General features: G+C 32.4%; 1 protein-coding gene across 1 annotated transcript in view; it reads right to left on the reverse strand.

The window, feature by feature from the left end:
• LOC106478133 (homeobox protein Hox-B7-B-like) overlaps positions 1–17,397 on the reverse strand; it is a 186,914-nt gene extending 169,517 nt beyond the window's left edge. Inside the window, exons 1-3 of the mRNA XM_022381664.1 lie at positions 16,598–17,397; positions 16,003–16,176; positions 2,854–2,901 (exon numbers count right to left, since the gene is read on the reverse strand). The gene's annotated coding sequence lies outside the window, so the exon portion shown is untranslated. The remainder of the gene's footprint in view (positions 1–2,853; positions 2,902–16,002; positions 16,177–16,597) is intronic.
• Between the last annotated feature and the right edge of the window lie 4,961 nt (positions 17,398–22,358).

A 22,358-nucleotide genomic window follows, 5' to 3' on the forward strand; every position in this document is an offset into this window, starting at 1 on the left:
ACAGTTTCGATATAACACGAACATTTTAAAATTATACTATAGTTGTTTTTTCTACAAGGGAATTTAACGATAAGGTATAACCGTTTCTTCTACAAGGACTTAAAGATTAGGTATAACCGTTTCTTCTACAACGACTTAACGATTAGATATAACCGTTTCTTCTACGAGGACTTAACGATTAGGTATAACCATTTCTTCTACAAGGACTTAAAGATTAGGTATAACCGTTTCTTCTACAACGACTTAACGATTAGATATAACCGTTTCTTCTACGAGGACTTAAAGATTAGGTATAACCGTTTCTTCTACGAGGACTTAAAGATTAGGTATAACCGTTTCTTCTACGAGGACTTAAAGATTAGGTATAACCGTTTCTTCTACAAGGACTTAAAGATTAGGTATAACCGTTTCTTCTACGTGGATTTAAAGATTAGGTATAACCGTTTCTTCTACAAGGACTTAAAGATCAGATATAACAGTTTCTTCTACAAGGACTTAAAGATCAGATATAACAGTTTCTTCTACATGGACTTAAAGATGAGGTTTAACTATTTTTCTATAACGACTTAAAATTATGGATAGCCGTTTCTTCTATAAAGACTTTAAAATTTAGGTATATCTCTTTCTTCTATTCTGCAGGACAGAAGAGCCTACTTAGGCCTATAAATACAAACAATTATTAAATCACTTTACAAACTATTTAAGCTATAAAAACAGTTTAGGTAAAGTATTGTATACAGGGTATAAATGTGTATGTTTCCCATTTGTCTTGTTAAATTAGCTGGGTTTCATGTAAAGAATGTGTATAGACTGGTATTGGGAAAGTCAGTCATATCACCATTATACACTTTGTTTATGTTTCTTATTGAACAAGAGTTGTTTACACGAAATGGTAACTAAAGTTTAAAACTTGTGCACATCTATTTTCGTCCTACTTTGAATCAGAAACACTAAATACGTTGTGTACTTATGTCGACGCCTTAAACAACGCATTTTAAGGCTTGTTTTCGAGTTAATGTTAACCGTAGCTTCAATTGTTGTGATACATTTCTAAATACATTACATTCACCTCACAATTCCGTTACACAAGAAAATGTAGCTAACAACTTTGCATAGAATAAGCCTAAACTCTCATCACTCAAGACGGCACTATTATGGCGCCAAAACGTCTGGTTTCTGGTTTGTACAGATGTATCTAATTATAATGTCCTATGTGATTTCAGTTCTCTCTTTGTTTTTTGTGTTTGGAATTAACCATTTTGTCCATAACATAATAAATCTTTTTGAAGAATGAACGCATACATCTAGTAATGCATACATATTCTCCATGTTTACATACACGTATGCAAATATACATACCAAAGTTGCTTGTAATTGCAAACGAACCGGATATATATATGAAGTTCGTTTTAACTAAGCTTAATTAAGCTACTAGTGCATGGTTGTTGTATTCTAGACCGAAAGATACTGCACATTGTGAACAAAACATTTTGAATATATATATGCATGTAAGTACGTATGTATTTTTAACAGTTTTAATTCCAGGTCAGAAGTACTCTAAACTGGTCTCATATGTCAATGTACATTCGTGAATTTTTAAATTTTTCTTTTGAATTGCTTTAGGCTTCTGTTTCGCTAGAACTGCCTATCTTCTATTGTGATCAAGAAACGTTTATGTAGTTTGTATGAATAATTGTTATTTGGATTTTCTATGCGTTAAGTGTTCAACCTACACTTTTCAAGTTGTAATTACAATTAGTTTATTTCGGTAATAGTGTGGATAACAAAATCTTTGTTTTTTCAAAGTGCAATTTAAGCTTATCTAGCGTACTGAGCAGATAAATGTTATTATAATCCACCTCTATTTCATGCTTGTTTGTCTGCTTAAATCTTAAAAATTTACATATTTATTCTAGCAGTACATGCAATAAAGATCAAGTGGTCAACTTTATTAATTGAACTTTTTTTTTTTAATTTTGTGACTCATAAAAACAATTCTTTGTTTCCTTGAAAGTTTATCGAAGTTGTCGTTTATACTGAAGTCCGACATCTCTCGATATCTGTCAGCTATATACACAGGAAAGTACACAGAAGTTATCTTATAATATCCAGAAGTAGACTACTGGATATTCGTTACGATAACTGTCGATTAACATAGTAGTTTACAATGATAGCTTAAGAGATAATTTCAAGTGATTGAGCCCTCAAATCGAGAATAAAAACGAAAAACAAAACGTTTGGGAATCTCACTTAAATACTTGTTTCTTCACAAGATTAAATTATATTTAACATTTTCATTAATTTTTATCAAAAATACACATACAAAATAAAACTACATAAATCCAGTGGAATAACATATACAAAGTACAACGTATAATTAATTTAATTTCGATATATTTTAGTTAGAATCATTCCAAATCACGAAGATAAATTATTCTCGTGAAAGTTTCTGTTATTTTAATAGCGACTGCTGTCACGCTTTAGGTTTCATCATCTCGAAGAATGCAGGCTTTCTTATTCACGTATATACAGCAACAGTTTTACGGTTCAGATATACTACTTTTTTTTACTCTGAATCACTTTTTCTTAAGTAGCCCTTAGGTGAACACTTTACGCGGAGATTCATGAGTTTGGAAGAGCCTAATATTACATCGAAGCTCGCGGTACTTACCTCGGAGAGTTCAGCGAGAGCATGATGTTTTATCTGTTTTAAATGTTATGCAAAGTATCACTCGCCGAACTTATTTTATATCACAACCGATTGAAACACATTGACTACCCTTAAAGATGGGCCCTTGTGAAACATCCGTTTTATTGAGCCATAAAGATAGTTACATAATTTGAAATACTTACGTGACGGGTAGGCGTGCTTGGCCTCTTCTGTCGTAGCTTCGTATGATACTGGAAGGAAAGTGAAATTGATATACTTTATTTTTTACTGTTCATACAATGAGCATATAACGTTTTAAAATTTGGACATAATTTTTCATATTTTACTAATTAAATATTAAACTTAAATTAATTCGATGATTAGGTTTAACACCTTTAAAAGAAATATTTTCAGTAGACGTGTATTAGTTTGCACAATTCTTCATGACAAAACGAATAAAATAGTGTGGCACGTGTGCTTATGATCCCTATATAAAAGATGTCGTTTTCAAAGTTACTTAGTATCTAACATTTTACGCTTAACGTTAAACATTGGAAAGCATGCCATGTTAGCTATTACACAAATAAATTTGTATTTTAAGTGAAGTTAGAACACGGATTCTACCTCAGAAAGCGTTCTGGTAAAAAAACGTATAGCCTCAAAGCTATAGCTCTATATATGAAACTTAAAATCTTATCCTCCCTTTAACAAGAAACTGTGCTAAAGAACGAATAATAAGATACTTAATGATTAATTGGTTACTTCGGTTAACAATCACAACACGATTGAATAAATCAATGCATTTGATTATCTTATCTTACCGGTGTTTACAACGTGATGATAACAACACAAAGTAAGTTATTACCTATTAATGATTTCAGTTTCTGCTGGTCGTGTACTATCGATGACGATAACAACTTGAAATAACTATATTCTCTAAATGATTACTGTCACAACATTTCCTGGCGGTTTTAATGCTTCAATATCAATAACAAATTAAAATGGATATATTCTGCTTGTGGCTACGTGAGATCCCTACATTATAGATTAAATAGTCCCTATTTTCATGACTTTAACACGACATCTAAAGACAGTCTAATTTGTTGGTCATTCGAGCTTAAATTCGCATTGCTCGCGGCGGAATTACTGATTTTATGACGTCACATATAAGCTACAATAGTGTTTTTTTACGACCTTGATCTTTTCCTTTATACAATATAGCATTGGAGACTGGTTGCTGTAATATGTATCTTCTGTTGTTTACATGTCTTATTGCGGCATCGTTTTGTTGGTATTCCAATGTATACTTTCACAGAACTCACTCTTTCTGATGACAGAAGGAAAAAAAAAGAATATATTATTTCGGTATTTTGTGAGAACACAAAATATTGCCTATGTTTACTATGAAAGTTATGCCTGGAGATGCTCTGTTACTGTTTACTCTACCGAAGCTCTAATTTCATATAATAACAATAATATAACTATGGGGTTGTTTTCAAAATAAAAACACGTTAGATTATTCTAAGGCTGTATACTGTTGTTTCGAATTTCTTATGAAGAGGGATGATGACAGGATAGTTGTCTGATGCAGTAAATGATGGTTGTTTGTTGTCTGCTGAGTTAAGTAATAACAGAATAGTTTGTTGCAATAATTGATGGTAGGTTGATTGTCGATTGCAGTCAATGAGGATGTGATGGTTGTCTGATGCAGCAAGTGAGGGAAGGTTGTTTGTCAAATGAAGTACGTTGGTTGTTTTTCTGTTGCGATAAGTGATGGTAGATTTATTGTAAATTGCAGGAATAGATGGTAATTTGTGTATTATGAAGTAAACGAAAATAGTTTGGGAACTTACTGCAATAAAAAATGATATACTGAAGGTGTCCTGTTCACATGATGCTGGTGGTGTAAGGTGCAGGAAAACAGATATCTTAACTACGAGTAAGGTGTGTGCACGCTAAGTGACAAGCTACTGAGCTACCTATACTTTAAAGATCAGACTACTGATCTACTTTACCTATACACTAAAGATCGGTACTGAGCTATCTATACCTTCAATATTAGAAATAATGAGTCACCTATCACCTAAATATCAAACTACTGACCTATTTATACCTTAAAGGTCAGACTAATTAGATATTTATGCCTTATTGATCAGACTACTGAGCTATTTATACACTAAATGTCTAGTTACTGAGCTACCTATATACTAAAGATCGGACTATTGAGCTACCTATACACTAAAGATCAAACTACTGAGCTACCTGTAGACAACTGAGCTATTTCTACACTACAGGTCTAGTTACTGAGCTACCTATACACTAAAGATCGGACTATTGAGCTACCTATACACTAAAGATCAAACTACTGAGCTACCTGTAGACAAGTGAGCTATTTCTACACTACAGGTCTAGTTACTGAGCTACCTATACACTACAGATCAGATTGAGCTATTGATAGCTTAAAGATCAGATTATTAAGCTACCAATACACTAAAGATCAGACTACTGAGCTACTTATACACTAAAGCTCAGACCACTGAGTTACCTATACACTAAAGATCAGAATAATGGGCTCTTTATACACTAAAGATCAGACTACCTGAGCTATCTATACACTAAAGATCAGGGTACTGAGCTATCTATACACTAAAGATCAAGGTACTGAGCTATCTATACACTAAAGATCAAACTATTGAGCTATCTATATACTACAAATCAGACTACTAAATTACCTATATACTAAAGATCAGACTACTGAGCTACCTATACACTAAAAATCAGACTGAACTATTTATTTCTTAAACATCATATCACTTAGCTATTTGTACCTTAAACATCATATTACTTAGCTATTTATACCTTAAATATCAGGTTACTAGGCTACCCATACACTCATGATCAGACTACTGAGATACCTTTACACTAAAGATTATATTACTGAGATACTTATACACTAACGATCAGATTATATAGCTACCTATTCACTAAAGGTCAGACTACTGAGCTACCTATGCACTAAAGGTCAGACTACTGAGCTACTTATACTCTAAACATCAAGTTTCTGAGCTACCTATACAATATAGATCAGACTACCAGAGCTATCTATACACTAAAGATCAAACTATTGAGCTATCTATATACTACAAATCAGACTACTAAATTACCTATATACTAAAGATCAGACTACTGAGCTACTTGTACACTGAAAATAAGACTACTGTACTATCTATACACAACAGATCAGACTACTAAACTATCTATACACAAAATATCAGACTACCTGAGCTCCTATACATTAAACATCAGGCTACTGAGCTACCTATATACTAAAGGTCATACTACTGAGGTACCTATACACTAAATATCAGACTTAGCTAACTATACACTAAAGATCAGACTACTGAGCTACTTATACACTAAAGATCAGACTACTGAGATACTTATGCACTAAAGTTCAGACCACTGAGATACTTATACACTAAAGTTCAGACTACATAATTATCTTTATACTAGAGAAGAGACTACCTGAGCTACCTATACCATAAACATCAGGCTTCTGAGCTACTTATACACTAAAGATCAGATTATTGAGCTACCTATACACTAACGACCAGACTACTGTGCTACTTATACAGTAAAGGTCAGACTACAGAGTTATCTATACACTAAAGATCAGGCTACTGAGCTACCTATACACTAAAAATCAGACTGAACTATTTATTTCTTAAACATCATATCACTTAGCTATTTGTACCTTAAACATCATATTACTTAGCTATTTATACCTTAAATATCAGGTTACTAGGCTACCGATACACTCATGATCAAACTACTGAGATACCTTTACACTAAAGATTATATTACTGAGATACTTATACACTAACGATGAGCTTATATAGCTACCTATTCACTAAAGGTCAGACTACTGAGCGACCTAGACACTAAAGGTCAAGTTACTGAGCTACCTATGCACTAAAGGTCAGACTACTGAGCTACTTATACTCTAAACATCAAGTTTCTGAGCTACCTATACAATATAGATCAGACTACTGAGCTATTTATACCTTAAATATAGGACTACTGAACTATTCATACCTTACAGATCAGACTACTGAGCTACTTATACACTAAAGTTCAGACTACAGAGCTATCTACACACTGAAGATCATACTACCTACGCTACCTTTACATTAAACATCAGGCTACTGAGCTACCTATATGCTAAAGGTCAGACTACCTGACCTACTTATATACTAAAGATCAGAGTACATAGCTACCTATACACTAAAGGTCAAGCCACCTATACACTAATACTCAGACTACCTGAGCCATCTATACATTAAACATCAGGCTACTGAGCTACTTATACACTAAAGATCAAACTATTGAGCTATCTATATACTACAAATCAGATTACTGAGTTTCCTATACACTAACGACCAGACTGCTGAGCTACCTATACTCTAAAGGTCAGACTACAGAGCTATATATACACTAGTGTGTAGATAGCTCTGCAGTCTGAACTTTAGTGTATAACCAGCTCAGTAAACTGATATTTAAGTCTAAAATAACCCAATAGTCTGATATTTAAGACGTAAGTAACTCAGTAGTCTGATATATATTGTATAGGTAGCTCAGTAGTCTCTTCTTTAAGGTATAAGTAGCTACGTAATCTCGTGTTTAAGGTATAAATAGCTAAGTAATCTCATGTTTAACGTATAAATAGTGCAGTCTGATCTTTAATGTATAGGTAGCTCAGTAGCCTGGTGTTTAATGTATATATAATTTAGGTAGTTTGATGTTTAGTGTATATGTAGTTCATAAGTCTCATCTTTAGTGTATGGATAGTCAGTAGTCTGACCATTGAAGATCAGACTACCTGAGCTAACTATATATTAAAAATCAGGTTACAGAGCTACCTATACGCTAATGATCAGACTACATGACCTACCTATATACTAAAGATCAGACTGAACTATTTATACCTTAAACATCAGATAAATTAACTATCTAGACCTTAAATATCATATTCCTGAGCTGCCTATACACTAAAGATCAGACTACTGAGTTATTTATACACTAAAGATCAGACTACTGAGTTACTTATATACTAAACATCAGGTTTCTGAACTACCTGAGATTTATAAACTATTTATATCTTAAAGATGAGACTTCTGAACTACCTGTACAATATAGATAAGACTAATGAGTTACTTAGGCCTTAAATATCAAAGTATTGGGTTATTTACGCCTTACATATCAGACTACTGAACTATTTTACTTTAAATATCAAACTACAGAGCTATATACACACTGAAGATCAGACTACCTGAGCTTCCTATACCTTAAACATCAGACTACCTGAGCAACCTATACATTAATGATCAAACTACGTAGTTACCTATCCACTAAAGATCAAAGTACTGAGCTACCTATACACTGAAGATCAGAGTACTGAGCTACCTGTACACTAAAGATCAGACTAGTGAGCTACCTATACACTAAAAGTCAAGTTACTGAGCTACCTATAAACTAAGTATCACATTACTGAGCTACTTATATACTAAAGATCAGACTAGTGGGCTACTTATATACTACAGATCAGACTAGTGGGCTACTTATATACTGCAGATCAGACTAGTGAGCTACCTATACACTAAAGGTCAAGCTACTGAGCTACATATAAACTAAAGATCAGATTAGTGAGCTACTTATACACTAAAGATCAGACTACTGAATTACTTACATACTAAAGATCAAATTACTGTACTATCTATACACTACAGATCAGACTACTAAAGTATCTATACACTAAAGATCAGACTACCCGAGCTACCTATACACTAAAGATTAATCTATGAGCTACCTATACACAAAATATCAGACTACTGAGCTACTTATACACTAAAGATCAGACTAATGAACTACCTATACACTAAACATCAAATTACCTGAGCTACCTATACATTAAAGATCAGACTACTGAGCTACCTATACACTAAAGGTCAGAGTACGCAGTTTTCTATACCCTAAAGATTAGACTACTGAGCTACCTATACACTAACTATCAAACTACTGAGCTATCTATACACTACAGATCAGACTACGGAACTACCTATATACTAAAGATCAGACTACCCGAGCTACCTATACTCTAAAGATCAGATTACTGAGCTTCTTATATACTAAATATTAGACTATTGATCTTAAATATTAGAAGTGTTCAGTCACCTATACACTATGAGCTACCTATATACAAAATATCAGACTACTAAGCTCCCTATGCACTAAAGATCATACTATTGATCAACGTTCATAACGATGCATTTCACTAAAGTGGGTAAAATGCAGAACGTTAAGGTATCTTAAACATAAGCCAGATAAGACTAAATTTGTGGTTACCTTGCCGCTGATATTTTGTTGTTGATCTAGATATTGATGATTGCTTTGGTAGATTATACAAAGCTGGGCAGTTATAGTTATGGCTGTTGCTAAAAGTTTTGTAATTTTAACAGGCGACTACAGGTAAGCTAGCTGTTGCTCATAGTTATGGTAAACAGACTACTGTTTAATTAAATTTGTATTAGACTACTTGAAGCTGGTTGTTGCTGACAGTTATAGTAGTCTGGATACTGATTAATTTATACCATTCTACGAGAAACTGACTATTTCTGGCAGTTACAGTAGACTGGCTACTGTTTACTTTTCTGTTAGAGTGCGTGAAGCTTACAGTTACACTTATGTCAGTTTAGCCTATCTAGTGTTTCAATTATTCAACTTAATTTTAGTTATGAACATTTAAACTTAAAATTATTCAAGAACACAGATAGATAGATACTTAGTAATTCATGTAAAAATTATACTTTGTTGGCTGTTACACAATAAGTGACTATAAGTTGTCTCGTTTTAATTAACACTAAGTTAGTTGGTTTTCACTGCTACTAATGAGAGGGTAACTAATTATTCCTACAGGTTTGATAATAGATTGCTAGTTGGTTGTGACTTGCAGTCTGTGACTATTACAACCTTAACTACTACGATTACAGTTTGATTGGTTATTACACAGTAAGTGGCTGTAAGTTGATTATACGACCTTTCTCTTACGAGATATAATTCACATCTTTTCACAATGTGGAACTATATATATGCTTTCATTAACATTAATCTAAAGACGCCAGAAACAAATTTTTTTATATTATTGTATGCATTTCGTTCTTTATTTACAAGAAAACATAAAATAAACTGTACAACATTTTATGAGCTTTGTTAGCTAATTTGAAATGATTACAATACCAAAGTTTTTGCAAGCAATAAAGACTGTAATTATAAAAATCAGTAATCAAGCCTTTAGTTTGCACTGTGTTTATATGATTTGAAATACTTCAAAGGCATAGATATACAAATTTCTTAGTTTCTATACCTACATCTGACATACGAAAATTTCTATAAATATAATACATTACATATTATGTACAGTTTCACTATTATCATAAAAGTAAAAATTATTAGAAAATAAATTAATGATTAGAGAATGCATTTTCCATTCGAACAGCAGTTAACCTAAAGATCCCTTGAACAGTCGGATAATAAACCAATATGTAAAGCTTATAACGCCACATAGTGGGAACGGCATGAACTAACTTCACAGTTCAGAGATTTTTTTTGCAATTTTTTCTTTATAAACGAAAATTGTTACGATAACAGCGGCTCCTTTGTGTTGGTTAATATGATAGTTTCTGACTATCTAACGGATGTTTTAAATGGTTTTTAATATTGTTTACTAATCAGAGTAAAGTTTGTAATTTATTACTGGAAGAAGAATTAAAAAATTACCGAGATCATTCCCGAAAGTTATTTAGTCTTTTGCACTCTAGCTTATTTTAACGATATGTCACTTAACATCAAGTGTTAAGTACGTAAAAAACTTAAGGGTAATGATAATGAAGGAGACTGTAGAAATTTTCGCTTTCTAAAATGCGTCAGGCTATAAGAATGATCAACACAATTTATCATTAAGTGATCTGCATTCAGTTGAATTTTATTAATTATGATGATATATCAAATAGAATATAAAGAAAAAACGTCAAATTACACTTATATAAACCCGCGTTTTGGGGTGGAATTAAAGGCTAGACAATATACACTTGACACTAAAATTACTGTGCTTTTAGAAATATGTTATATTTATTATACTCAAGTGAATTCAAGATTAGTAAATAACTGATGTTACTAAGCATGCGAATCATTAATCCGTATATCTTATTTATCAAGAATATCTTAGCACATTTATTGTAGGCTAATGTTAAGTCTCACTACAATTACAAACGAAGTCTAAGCCAAATTAAATATTTTCTAGGAAATGCATACAATTACTTTTTAGTTAGAAAGGAGTATAAAAAACATGGCACGTGTTATTCAGCTCACTTTGCGAGATCTTCTGGTTAAATTCTATTTTGTTTTTCTTAATTACTACAGACAAACAGTTCCTTGATTTCTTCAGAATGTCTGACCACACTGAGTTAGAAAGTGTGTGTTTTTAACACTAGTTGATTTATATGGGAGATTTGATGGTTGTTTTCAAACAAAATTATTTTGATTAACCAGAAAACTCCAGATGGGAAAAGCTGAGTTTCTAATTGTGTCAGATGAAAGAACTTTCCAACAAAAGTGACAAATTAAAATAATAAACAACATACAAATCGGTTTTAGGCTTAAGCAATGTGTTTAAAGGTCTTAAAAATAGTTTTGACGCTTTATTAGTGCAATTGTACTTAGATCAAAACAGTTCTATAATGCTAACCTATACATAAGATACATGCAGCACAATATTGACATTTAGAAGTTTTGATTTTGAGACAATTATACCAATGGTAATGAACCTGTACCAGTTTAAAGTCTTGGATAGCAATATTTCAAAAGTGTAACTTAGTTTGTTTTTTCTGTGCTTTAACAACTGTTAATGATAGTTTAAGTTGATTAATACAATTTCAAACTAGCCCCTTTAAACAAATTTTATATCAATATCTATAAACCTCAGATAGATAGAACACTACAAAAGTATAATTTTGAATTAAAATATCAAAGAAACATAATTTTTGTGTGAACTAAGCACTGTTAATGAAAGTTTAAGGTGATCATTTTACATTATGACGGTTCTCAGATACCAATTTTGAACAAAATACTATATTTATGACGTGCCCCCCAGTGGCACAGCGGTATGTCTGCGGACTTACAACGCTAGAAACCGGGTTTCGATACCCGTGGTGGGCAGAGCACAGATAGCCCTTTGTGTAGCTTTGTGCTTAATTACAAACAAACAAACAAATTTATGACATATCAATATCTATATATACCTCAGAGAAATAAGATACTTCGAAACTGCAGTTTTGAATTATGATATCAAAGAAACATGTTTGCCATATAACACATATCTTAGTATAAAAAATAATAACGGTGGCCAGGTCGCTTTGAAGAGAGAAATTTTCGTTAATTTATATATATACAAAAACGGAATATATAACTGAATCAGATACATGATTCGTGCAACAGATCAGATGTTAAGCTAAAGATAATCATCTGAATATTAAAGAGAATAATGTATGTTTTCAGCTAGTAACTAAGGTGCCTTCTTAAAGAACATTAGTTGAACGCTTTTAAAGTTTCTAAGATATTACAAAATGCACATCATGTTAAATTTGAAAACAAGGAGACGTTAATTAAAAATGTAGTTAAAATGCCTAAAATGTTAATTTTCTGCTTGGTTTACCTCAATTACTTTGTGATATCCATAACGTTATCTATAAGAAGTTTACTGGAATTGGAAACTCAGCTGCTCAAAGTCAACTTTAGTGCTGTTGTTGTGTAGACTGCTGTTTGACTTTACAGAATATTCAATCATGTTTTTCTGTAGGTAAATATTGGCATGCTAGTTTAGTTTCACCAGATGTATTTCCTGACCAAAGCAAGTAAATAAATATCAGTTACAGTAGAGCTTGCTAACGATTTGTTTGTGTTAGTGAAAAGCCACATTGGGCTATCTGTTGATACAATCATGGGGAATCGAAGCCCGGATTCTAGCGTTGTAAGTTTGTAAACGTACTACCACTCCACCGGGGGGGGGGGACACTTGCTAAAGTACTACCGATCCATCGGGAGACACTTGCTAACGTACTACTAATTCACCGGGAGGACACTTCCTATCGGAGACTCAGTTTTAGTTAAATGCTATTGAATATGTTGCACGAATATTGCACAGGCGTATGTGGTATTTCAGATCAAAATTCGGATTTAAAAACTTTGATTTTTGTAATATGTACATTATAAAATGTCTCACGTTTTGTTGAGTAAAACACCCTGAAAAGCGAAAGCTTTAATCTAATCTTGTTGCTAGGCTTAAATACAGCATTACCTGCATTATTCTCAGCTAAAGTTACTTTAATCTTTTAAAGTTACTTTAAAGCTTTAATCTAATCTTGTTGCTAGGCTTAAATACAGCATCACCTGAATTATTCTCAGCTAAAGTTACTTTTCTAGGAGGTAGTGCGTTACTAATCATAGAGTTGTTAAACTTTTAAATTAACATGAAGCGTTAAAACGATAATTGAGAAAACTGCATAGTATGTTATGTAATCAAACGCACCATGTAATCAATATAGCATTATTATAATTATAATTTTTATAATGTCTCATACCCGTAATAAACTATTGAATCAACTTAAGTTTAAGAAACGCCTAAGGTAACGAGAAACTGGAAACAAAATGACATCATATGAAAATCACAGCTGAGGTTAAACGATATATATTATATTTACAAATCTCTGAATCTTTTATTCTCGTCCTCGATCAGTGGATGAATTAGTTTAGAACGCTACAATACGGTTTTTTTTTGTTGTTGTTTGTATTCATTTACAACTTGCTTGATTTTACCATAATGTCACTGTCAAATAACAAAGAGAACTTGGAGTTGGTTTTTATAGGGACCTTATAAAACAAAAGACCGAAGGATTTATTGGGTGCTGTATGCATCAATAACTAATACCTATTATTTTTGCTAACTCGTGTACTTTTATGAATTGAAAAAAAACAAAAAACATTTCATCTATGAGGTTGTAATGAGACTATAAAAATAGGGTAACTTTGTGGGTAGCACAGTTTATGCGTGTACTGAAGCATGCGAGGAAGTGTTTACGACGACATAACGGCGTTTTGCGGTAGTTTTTATGGCGTACAAAATGACCTTTAAAATTATACGCTCATAGTTAACCTTTTCATTACACTTATAACTGATTCAGATAGTCTTGGCTGTGAAGTTAAGTACGCTATACTTTCTTAATAATAAGCTAAATAGATTACAAGTTACAGGATTTCAAATAAACATTATAAACCCTATGAAGAAGCAATTAAGCTTACTCCTAATTTTATTATCTATTTGTTAAGCTTATTAAAACTACATCATTAACTGAACTTTCGAAAAATATCCTGATATTAAAACTACATCATTAACTGAACTTTCGAAAAATATTCTGATATTAAAACTACATCATTAACTGAACTTTCGAAAAATATCCTGATATTAAAACTACATCATTAACTGAACTTTCGAAAAATATTCTGATATTAAAACTACATCATTAAATGAACTTTCGAAAAATATCCTGATATTAAAACTACATCATTAACTGAATTTTCGAAAAATATCCTGATATTAAAACTACATCATTAACTGAACTTTCGAAAACTATCCTGATATTAAAACTACATCATTAACTGAACATTCGAAAAATATCCTGGTATTAAAACTACACCATTTACTGAACATTCGAAAAATATCCTGACAGTTTTAGTTCGATTTCAAGAGAATCAGATTTGGTTATAATAAAACAACGGTATGATATCCAGTAATTGAGTTAATACAATTGTTTTATTGTTCTAATAAATTTGTAAACATAATTTGAGGCATTTTGTACTGTGCAACATTTTGTTACCCCCCCTTTTATGTTAAAATGTACAATGTATCCTAAACGCAACGAGCCATATTCCTCAATTAGCATATAAAGAAAACCTATTTTATTAAATATCTGTTAATAGTCAATCAAAACATGTTGTAACCTGATTTTAGCTCATGTTAATTTCTGTAATATCAAACATTTGTGTTAATGTGGAACTAGAAACAAAGATAAGTATTTGAAAACAGACTTAGCACTGGATTTGTTTCAAGACATTTATTTTTTATCTTCTCTGTTTATGCTATACAATTCACTCTATTTATTCGAAATAGTATTTATCAACAGGTTAAATAAGACTTTTAGCATGTATAACTGTGATATGCAAACCAACTTCTTAAAAGAAAACTCTTACAATTCGAACGTTTCGTCTGTGTGTATTTTCTCTCCAACAAGCTCATTTGACGTTAATTTTCTTAACCGGTTTAACTGATATATATTAGAATACTGTAAGGTATCCTGATCACTCCCAGAACGTGGAAAGTTGAAATACAAATACACTTAACACTCTAATTACAACATCCTCACATGGTGTTCTATTGTGATCTACTATCAGTCTGTATCAAATAAATGTTAAAAAAGAGGTGTTAACATACACGATACGTGCAGTTAACAATATGGCAACATTTTTTCAATGTACGCATGACAGTAAAGAACAAAAAAGTTAACATACACGATACGCGCAGTTAACAATATGGCAACATTTTTTACAGTGTACACATGACAGTAAAGAACAAAGAATGAGCTGTGCAGTTTTATGTTTAGTGTGAAAATCTATGTCATGTTACAATTCATCGAAGTACATTCATTGTATATCTACTTGTTATCATCGTTTGACGAGGGAGTGTGTGTACAGTGATAAGTGTATTAAAAAGCGCTAAACAAACTGTACAAACAACATAAACTATTAAAGATATGACTGTGATAATTACAACCAAGTGGTTTTAAAAAAAGGTTATATCCCATTATGGTCTTTAGTACAACCTGTCCTCCAATCCTGTTATGTACGAAAGGATGTGAATTGGTTGTCATGTGGAGGACGGATGGTGTTACTGTCAAACCATCGTCTCGCAAATAGAACACAAAGCAATTTTAGTCACAGTGTATGTGTTGACGGTGACACATAACGACACATTATTCAACGGACTATGGTCCATTAAATGTTTTGATATGTTTAAAAGTGTTAAGAGGTGGACGATATCTGTGAAGGAGAAAGAGCGCGTCGGGAGAGATAGCCACATAATCATTCAAAGTAGCCATAAAACCCGTGTTGTTGATTTTAGGGAGCAATTGCGCGGTACTTTAACAGCTCTATAAAAGAAATTTAAGAGTATGAACAGAGCTACTTACCTGGCTGAAGTCGTATTCCTCACTCGTAATTCTCCTACCTCAGAGATTGGTCAAATGACCCTGTGATGACCTGGAGCTTCTCTTGAGTCACTAAATCAGCCAGTGAGAGGCGCGCCACCTGAGAAAGCCCACCCAACGTACGTCAGTTTACTGAGAATCCGTCCCCTACACGTTCTGTAGTGAGATAGTAGGGAAAATATATTTCCGTGAGGCTGGTTTTTTTTACGACTTAAATATATTAGTTACACAATAATACCATTGTAAAATAAACAGTTTCTAAATTTCAACTTCGTCCGTCTCGTTCTCTCCGATAAGATCACATACCTTGAATTAATCTTGAAAGATCTAAAACTTTATATACAAACGCTTATTAAAAACTTTTGATCAAACTTAGCTAAAATTACAATCATTTATTTAAAGACATTCGGTTTTTGTTTTGTTTAATTTGTTTTTTCTTTCTTTTGCTTAACAAAATGTAAACTATTTTAAGGCAGTAAACAGGAAAATGTAAGTGTGCTATCTACAAACGAAAACTGAATATATAGATAATGTTTCGTATAGAGACTTTTGGAAGGGTAATGACAAAGAAAGTTACCTTGCAAGGAAAGTTGTCGAAACAGTGAGAACGTTTTCATCAGTAGGATGGCCCTTCAGTTTCCTTTCTGTTGGCAGACCCACCAATCTGTGTCGAAGCAGTGCCGCTCACTAGTCGACGGAGGCGGTGCCGTCCCACAGGGCGGGATCTTGGCTTCGTGCCGTTTTTAATTTTTTATTTTTTTTCACTATTTTCAAACGTATTGCTCTTTTTGATTTTCTTGCGAATGTTGTTTGCTGGCCATGATGACTCTGTATATACTGCCACTGAGGGTTACACTAATGGAAGCTCTTGTGCATGTATGGACGTTGAATGGTTCTTCTGTAGAGAATAGCTAATACGACGTGCTCTACAGACAAGCTCACTACAAAACGTGGTTGGTGATCCCTTGGAGAACTGGGATTACCAGATCTCTGCTGCATGTAGATGCCCATATTCCACCAAGAGTATGGGCAACCAATACCATCGGGCTTACATGACTGGAATTTCGATGTTCTTTTGTATGATGGTATGGCTTTCTGTCAAAAAAAGCTTAATCATAAGCAGCCATGCAGTGAAGAATACTAGCATGAATGCAACTCGCCTCAGGCATGTATTGAATCTGTCTTGCGGAAAATTAAGAGTCTATCGCAGATAGGATTCTATATGATGATCTCTGAAGTGGAGCCTATATCACTGACACGTCGCACTTGCATATCTCGAGGGTGAGGGATTATATCTTCACCGTTTCTTATAGATCTCGGGGACAATCGCTATGTTTACTCTTATCAATATGTTATCAACACTGAACCTCAAAATTCAGTACTTTGGCAGTTACAATAAAAATTCCCTCGTTCTTATTTATTTAAAACATTAAAATTAATCCATTTTTATTTCAGCCCATTTTTCACCATGATTTAAATCACCTATTTAATAATTAAGATTGAGTAAATGTTTAGAAAAAAATTAAAACCAAGTTTAATGGGTGTAATTTTATTAATACGATAAAAGTGATTTGAAATATTTGCTAATCTCAATCCAACAATGTTATTATCGTAATATTTTATTTTATTATTTAAACGCTAAGTTTTACTCACTTCTTTATTAGTTTAAAATGTTTTAATTAAATTTTACTAATTCAATACAAATTTATTAATCTCTAAATAATCAAATAATAAAAGCAATTTTCATGTAACTGTCAGGATCTATTCTGTTATTAACATAGCAAATTAATAGTTTAGAAAAAGTTTCAATTATGAGATTGTTCACATTATGATTTTTTTCTTTTACGAATGAAGTCTAAGAGCGCCTATATATATTTCAATATTTCTGTGATACAGAAGAAACATTGTAGAGCAGTAGTATTCCTGTATGCAGGTGGGGTTTGTCACCTTGCTGCCACCGTTTAAAGTAATGTTTAAGAATTGCTAGCAGCCTTTCACGTTGTTATAATAAAACGGCAGGAGAGCGATACAACATGGTCGTAAATGTCTGCCAAAGAATTTACTGCTGACGAAATAGCAAACCAGTGGTTAGATCCCTCTTTTATTGAGATACGTACATGAGTAATCGAAACTAGAGATATCTTTACATCTCTTTATACCGTTTTCTTTATTAGCTGATTTAAGGTCGTTGAGAGTTAACTTGAAGGTGTTATTTTTGACGGAAGAAAGTATTATCTCTCGTGTTTTGATAAAACGTTAACGGTTACAGAGTAGTGGTGAAGACGAGATGGATTAGTAATTTGTTCAACATAATAAAATTTGTATACATATATCGTGTATGATAGCATTCAGTGCCGTTCTCACTGAAGCAATATTTGCTCTGTGGAAAGAATTTAGGTTAGAATTACACCCTCAGTCCTTAAGAATTTATTGAATCACTAAAAAGTTCAACAACGTTTTGCATCTTAGCTCTCGAGGGGGGGTCGTCCAGAATTAGCTTGAGAAAAATGGCACTGTAAACGCAGGAAGCGAATAACAAACTAAAACACGTACAGCGACTGATAGCTATTGCTCAATATTCTTCAAAACGAGGCTACTGTAAGCTTTTGGTCTTAGTTGAGAAAAACACGCTTTTGATCAAAATAAATTTAATTCATGGGAAACCAAATGTATTTAAAAATTAAAACATAATTTCTACCAGTTTTTTAAGATAGTTGAGAACTCGTTTACTTTTTAGCTGAGATTAAATTATCCATTGTTTAAAGAGGTAACTATTAGCGTCGCATAAAACACTTCAATAGGTTGAAATCAGTGCTTGTGATATTAGTTCGTGTTAGATTTAAAATCGAAATTTCAATGTGAAAAAAATTCATAATGGTTATCATGTACTGATGAGGAAAAAGATTACAAATTAACTAAGTTCATTTGAGTAAATATAAGCTAGTATGAAAGAAAAACTGGTCTCCTTAGACGATTCCCTCCTTCCTGATTGCAACCAATCACCTTCCAGCTTTTTCGTTTTGAGGCTCCGCCATTGCTGGGATGGAAACAGCCGTGAAACATCACAGCCCTCACCAGGCCCCTCGCTACGGCTAACGTTAGTACGTCGTTTAGGGCTTTTACGACATCAGTTATGACTGTGGTGATGTTCAGTAAATAGATTATTGGGTACTTGTAGCAGATTTAATACAAAAAGGACAAGAATATTCTTTTGTCTAACAAATGAAATCAAATGACACAATTTGTTTGAAGGCACATTTCTCTCTCTCTCTCTCTGGCAATGGTGTCTATTCGTCTGTAGTGGAAAGCAGCTTTTCCATTTCAGTTATACTTTCTTCATCTGAATGTATGCGATGAAACTGTGGATGAGCTTATGCTAGAATGCTATGCATCACTGAAACGATCTGGTTGAAAGCACTCACGTGTAACCTCTTGAGTGCGGTGTAGGGTGTATGTATGTTTCCAGAAATACCCAGATATAGAAGGATGATCTTTAAATAAGACGGGCTTCTGTTAATCTAAACAAAAGCATGTGATAACACTCATTAGGTCGTTCTTGATACTGAACGTTTCGCTAGTTATTAATATAAGAATTATAACTAAATAAAACAAATAAATAAGAAACTCTTGCGGTCATAATTCCCTACATTAACCTTGAACTTGCTGTGAAAAACAAAGCAAAATCAATGTCAAAAATTTCCAGAACAATTCAAAGGAAAAAGAAAATTAACTATTTGAAGAAGCAGATCAAGCTATAGCATAATTTAAAAAAATTAATTTAGCATTTGTATTCGAATACCAAACACACGAGGCTAATGTATCTCAAATAGGTTTATTACTTTATGTATAATATACATTAAAGTTTTTCTTATAATAATAACAATAACTCATCTTATCAGTTCAATATATATATATATTACCTGTTTGTAATTACACCAGAAAATTAAACGTAATTCATATAAACCGTAATATATAACTAACTATTTCACAAAATAAAGTCGGAAAACTAATTATATATAATGCAGAAAATTTTTAAATTTTCTAGAGAACGTTAACTTATCAGGAGGAAACAAATTATTTATATGTAACTTGATTCATTATTAACATCATTATACATTATAAAATAATAAGAATATCTTGAGTTAAAGCTGTATGAAATACTCGTATGCTTACGTCATAGTTATAGTTATTTAATAACAATATTATAGTATTTTATGCCATAAAGAAAACGTTATTCCACAATAAGATTTCATATATGTTAATATTCAACAAACAATATACATACTGATAAATTCTTGAGGTATCTCACACACTAGAAAAATTAAAAAATAAGAAAAAGCTAAGATGGGATAGAAAAAAAATGTCTGATAAAAACTGTTAATATGACGTCATTAGGTATTTTACACAACTGGATACAACATATTAAATATACCCAGTGGTGACGTCACGAACATAACCTTGACCTTAAAATAAATATAAGCTTACTCCTTTCGTTTTATATATTACGGATTTGTATTCCTTTATTAGAATAGCGTCCTTTATTTTACGTTTATTAACATCAGGTTCTCGATAAATAATTTTAACAGTTTTATTTTCACCACAAGAATCTTTATCTTTAAAATTTTGGTAGACACGTGATGGAGCACGTCCATATTCCACTATTCGAGACATAAATTCCTACAAGTCTTCCCTATATAGAGATTATTACATTCCGGACATTCTACGGTGTGAAGTAGTTCCGTACATTTTACAGTGTGAACTAGTTCCGTTCATTCTACGGTGTGAACTAGTTCCGTACATTCTACGGTGTGAAATAGTATTTTCTCGGCTGTAATTGGTTTAATTCTATGTATTAGAATTGTATTAAAAAAAATCTACAATTAGAAGTTTATAAAGCCTTTCTATTTTTTCCACTTTTTTATCGTGTTTGATAAGCCAGGTATACAGGGAATTACAAAATAAACCAAATCATCTGAATAACTTGTCTTTTCTTCTATTAACCTGTCAGTTCTTGAGTATCTTCTAACCACTAATCATTCCTTTTTACCAACATGTTTTCCAGATAATGTACTTCCTCATCTAGATCTTTTTTTTAGCTGCAATTAGTTTTTGCAATAGCCAATAAAGCTTTTATAATCCTTATTTTTTTAAACTTGTAATGACCTAACGACCAACTGAAGTAAAGATCGGTATATGTTTCATCCTAAATATATGTTTGTTTTAAAAGCATTATTAACTACCAGCTGTCAACCATGACATTAAAAAAGCTAATTCGCCCCCTGTTCTTATTCTCGTGAGTGAATTTGATATTGGGATGTAATGAATTTAAAAATGCCAAAAACTGGTCAACCGTTTCTCCAGAAACAGCCCACAAATGTATCGTCAAGATATCTTAAAAAACAAAAATACAACATAATAAACAAGGGCTAAAGAACTCCCCGTACTTATTCCCCAAGTCTGATAATAAAATTCCTCATTAAATTGAAATACAGTTTGTGTTGTTGTAAAGATTAACATTTGTTTTAGAACTTTTGAAGAAAGTTGTGTTCTTGGATTTTTATCTTGTATAAAATTAGAACGAGCACAATCAATAGAGTCGTTGATTGGCACTTGTGTAAATAATGAAGCAACATGAAACTAACTTTAAAAAACTACGAGGGTTGAATGTACTCAATAACTTAGTAAGATTTTCTGTATTTTTATAACACATTCTGCACGTAATGCATAAGGTCTCAGTATCTAGGCTAAAACTTTACCCAGGTTATAATTAAACGCTCCTCTGGTGGATACAATGGGTCTAATAGATACACCTTATTTATGTATCTTGATCAACCCATAAATGTAAGGTGTTTTTGCATCACTAGATCTCAAACAAATGTAAAGAGAATCGTTTAATAAATGTCAATTCTTTAAATCTAATAAAAGTTTCTTTTCTCTGTTTCTAGTCGGGTTGTTTGTTGGTTCAGTTATTTTTCTCTGTTTCTAGTCGGGTTGTTAGTTGGTTCAGTTATTTTTCCCTGTTTCTAGTTGGGTTGTTAGTTGCTTCAGTTATTTTTCGCTGTTGTCAGTTGGTTCAGTTATTTTTCACTATTTTTAGTCGGGTTGTTAGTTAAAAGCTTAAATTGATCATACAATTATCCTCAGTTTAACTAAAATATTCACAGTAATTCATCATTACAACTGAGGTACCTTTGTCAGCATCCTCAGTTTAACTAAAATATTCACAGTAATTCATCATTACAACTGAGGTACCTTTGTCAGCCTTCGTAATAACTAAATTACTGTTTTCTCGTAATTTTTAAAGGCATTCAGTTCATATTTGTTTAAGTTAGGCTTAA

Source organism: Limulus polyphemus, unplaced genomic scaffold (genome assembly GCF_000517525.1).
Source record: "Limulus polyphemus unplaced genomic scaffold, Limulus_polyphemus-2.1.2 Scaffold183, whole genome shotgun sequence".
NCBI lineage: Eukaryota > Metazoa > Arthropoda > Merostomata > Xiphosura > Limulidae > Limulus > Limulus polyphemus.